We start from the raw sequence: 4,116 nt of genomic DNA on the forward strand, positions 1-4,116 counted from the left end.
GTACAATGGCAGCACCGAAAGGGGTCAGAACTCACATGGGAAACGGAAGACGAAATGAGGAAACACTATCCATTTCTGTTTGGTATGTACACGTTTAAAACTGTTATATGTCCAGGTTTCGGGGACGAAACCTCTTTTAAGGGGGGTAGACTTGTAACACCCCAAAAAAAAAAAAAAAAAAAACATGATATATAATAATAAACATAATATGATTAAGGGTGAATGGTAGTATGATACTAGAAAGGGGATTTTAAGGTTAATAATTTCAAATGTAACAAGACATAAAGGGGGTAATATGTAAATGTTAATAAGAGAGGGTTAATTAGGAGAAAACCACAAAAACCCACACACTGTACGTGTGTGGATCGACCAAGAACAAGAAAAACAAGGGCTCACCCTTGTTCTCACCAAATTCACCAAATTGACAAGGGAGAATTGATGATTATCAGTTGCATGTGGTAGAATTTCGATCATTTACCCATACCCAATCAATTGGTAAGTCGAATCTCTGGATTTGGTAAATTGTAGAACTAGGGTTTCGACCCAACCATGAAATTGTGATATGATTTGTGTTGTTTATATGTTAAGGGTACTTCCTAGAGTAGAAATTATGATTGATTTTGGTTAATTGAAAGAAAGCCTCTATAAACCCACTTGGTGAAAATTTTGTTAAGAATATAGAGATTATAGGAATCGAGAATGTATGTAATTGGGTATGAAATTTCAGCTTGTAGTACCCAAATGCTAGATAAATTGATGTAGATTAAAGGAATTATGAGAATTAGATTGATTATTGATGGCACATAGGATGAATTGGTGAGTTATGCTTTAAATGTTGTACACTATGCTTTACTAAGGTAACGCCTACTAGGTGCTCGATGAAATGCTTGAATGAGTACTTATGTGTAAATTGGAAAAATGATGGAATGAAAGTTGGGTACTAAACGAATGAATGATCATGTTGATTTAGGTGTGAAGGAAGAAGGTTCGAATTCTAAGAAGCCGGAAGGATCACAAGACCGAGGTATGATCCGTTTCATACGAAAGTTTACCTTTATCTATTCGTTAGTAACTATATTGAATGACCCTTGTTATTAGAAATTTTCCTATGTTTTAGTCATTTGTGGTGTTAGTATATGGATGATGAATCCCTTGCGGATTCATTGATGCTAAAGAAAAGGATTTTGCTAAGCTATGCGAACCGACCGATTCTTATGACTAGGTCGAGTAAGGATATGAGACCATCCGTCTAGGACGGGTGGTCATGTAAGCAAAATCGTATGCAAAAGTTCAATCCGTTGCACGGATAGTATGAAGGATATAAATTAGAGGTAATTAACCCGATGTTATCGGGTCGAATGCGTAATGCTTGAATCTCATTATGAGATTGTATGCCATATCCACTCGAATGAATAATCGAATGTTTATAAGAAATGGAAGTATGTAAATGATCGTAATTACCATGTTGGTATTGTAAACTAAATAAGCGTTTTACTAACTGTTTAAAGTTGGGTGTTTAAATGTAGGAAAATCCTCGACTTAGGCGATGGGACGGCTCGGAACGTGCACACTTGGATTACGCCCGCCTCACGCTTCCGTTATTAAGTCTTTTAAAATGGGTTAAGTTTTGGTCATATGTAACTAGGTCTATGTAGTATGTTGATAACTTCGAAGTTGGGTAAAAACTTGGTAGTCGAAGTCTTGTCGTGTCCAATATAGACTTTGTTTGTTTTGGGTTTTTGTCATGGATGTTAAGCATCAAAGTTTGGTATGTATAACAGGGTGTTAATGGTTTAAAACGAATAAGTCATGCCGAATTTTCCAAAAATTTTCCTAATTATTTTTAAATGCCAAATTGCGAAAAATGGGGCGTAACAGATATGGATCAGACACTAATCAGTTCTTCTCAACAACCCATCACTGAGAATATACTCCAACAAGTGACTGAGTCTGATGCCTCTACCTTTGCTAACTGTCACACCCCTAATTTCCACGTGTCACCGGTGGGCCCGATGGGGGATTACGTGACGTAGTTGATATCATCATATGTCAAACAACACAAATTATAATGCACAGCGGAAACAAGTGAAAATAGATTTATTTCAACTATTAATTGTAATATCAAGTATCACAACCAGTCAAAATAGATCCACAGGCGGATCGAAGTAAAAAGAAAGAAATTGTTCAACAGATATATGCATCCCAAAAGCTTGCGAGACTCTACGATGCTAAGGAGAAACCAGCCTATTGCGTATAGCACCTGCACTTAATCTTTTTGGGGAAAATACGTCAGTTTGCACTGGTAAATACAATTTAACTGACTCATTTTGAAAACATTTGAAAATTTGTTTTAAATGCACAAGGCACAAAACATTTTATAACTTGGGAATATTTAATCACAGTTAAACTTGTAAAAGATTTACATGTTTGTTAACCGTTCAGTCGCCCGAGTCGTATCGGGTTTAAGGTTAAATGACACACCACATGGTATAAGTCCGCGGCGGGAAGCCAACGTTAATACCTTAAAAATAATGGACATAATACCGGGTGTACGCCTACACCCGGGTGTCAAGGTCGTGGCCAAAAATGATGCCAAGGATATCCGGGACATGGTCATTAAGCTCCCAAAGGCATAAAAACAAACAACACCAAGTTTTTAAACGGGTCCCATTGATAATACCCAACTACAAATGAGGTGGGGTCAATCGCCCGACCAAGCGGTATTTTATATACCGTACCCCCAAGCCCGTATAAGGGAAAATAAGTTAAAAGTATTTACCTGAGCAAGTATAACCACAAATTCAAAAATGCACGTGTCTTTTACTGGGCTCCTATTCTGGAACGAAGGTTATAATAACCTATTAGAATCCTAACGGGTCTTTTAACATAGCCTAAGCTTAGACCGGTTAGTTTCGAAGAATAAATATGGTTTAATCGCGAGAAATGCGAAAACCGGGAAGGAATGTGATTTAGACCCTACAAGCTTGGATACTTGTATAATATGGGTAAACTAAACACATTCTGAATTTTGAGACTTAGATGTTATGGTTTGACCCGTTTCGGCTAATATGCGTGAATTAGTCACATAAACCGATCCGAACGCGAAAGTGCGTAACGAGTAACCACATAAGTCATATGCAAGTTTCCTGAGGTTATATGCACCAAGTATATTGTAATATCAGTAAGGTATGTCCCAATACGCCCCAAATGTTTTTATACGCCAATTACGCCTCATAAGGGCATTCTGGTAATTTTACATAGGCTAAAAGGGTAAAAACGGAAAGTCTGAGTTTCCAACTTTAGTCTACTGTTATAATATATATTTTTATAAAATATATCAGTAGGTATTAGACCTTTTATATATAAACTCGTTTTGACATATACTATGTCGTAAAAATGCCTAAAAAGGCGATTTGGAGCCATTTCCGGGTTTTAAAAGGAAAGTTGATATTTTTATATTTCCAGAAGGCTCAAAATATCATATTTAATATAACAAATCAGTAGGAAAAGGTTTGGGGTCAAAAGGTTATGTAAAACTCATTTTATGACCGTAAAGGGTAAAACCGGCATAAGCCGAAATAAGCTTAGAACCTCTAGTTATGCTCAGCCTAAAAATGAATAAAAATCTTTAAAATTCCCAAAATATTATTATATAACAGTGGGTATAAAGTTTTGGTATAAAATTCGGGTTTAGATAGGTTATGCGTTAAATACGCTAATTATTTATTAAGAAAGCTTCTAATTACGCTAACGAGCATAACTCTTAATCTAGACCTCAAACTGATGTCAAATTTTGGGGACAACTTTATATTTCAGTAACTAAGGTGTCTACCCTTTTACATTTTCAAAAATTATAATTTTTGGACATTCGGGCATAATGGTCAACATATGGGCATTTAACGGAAACATGCATATGAACAAGATATCTAATGAACCACATTGTATAATCACAGGAGGATATACCAACATGTTAATAGGTTCAAAAGAAGCTCTAAGGTATTTTTAATCTTGACTAAAACGGGTCAGAACTGAAAGTCAAAGCGAAAGTCAAACTATGCGACTTTCGGTTCCGAACCGGGTCTAAACAGAAAATTGTCGAGTTGAACATGTTGGAAC

The 4,116-nt window shown here is 36.1% G+C and overlaps 1 long non-coding RNA gene across 1 annotated transcript; it reads left to right on the forward strand.

Moving 5' to 3' along the window:
- Positions 1 to 359: 359 nt before the first annotated feature.
- Positions 360 to 1,808, forward strand: LOC110928380. Its single transcript, XR_002586331.2, has 3 exons — positions 360 to 495; positions 971 to 1,024; positions 1,527 to 1,808. It is a non-coding gene; the product is annotated as an uncharacterized LOC110928380 (long non-coding RNA).
- The last annotated feature ends 2,308 nt before the right edge of the window (positions 1,809 to 4,116 follow it).

This window comes from Helianthus annuus, chromosome 3, assembly GCF_002127325.2.
Source record: "Helianthus annuus cultivar XRQ/B chromosome 3, HanXRQr2.0-SUNRISE, whole genome shotgun sequence".
Classification (NCBI taxonomy): domain Eukaryota; kingdom Viridiplantae; phylum Streptophyta; class Magnoliopsida; order Asterales; family Asteraceae; genus Helianthus; species Helianthus annuus.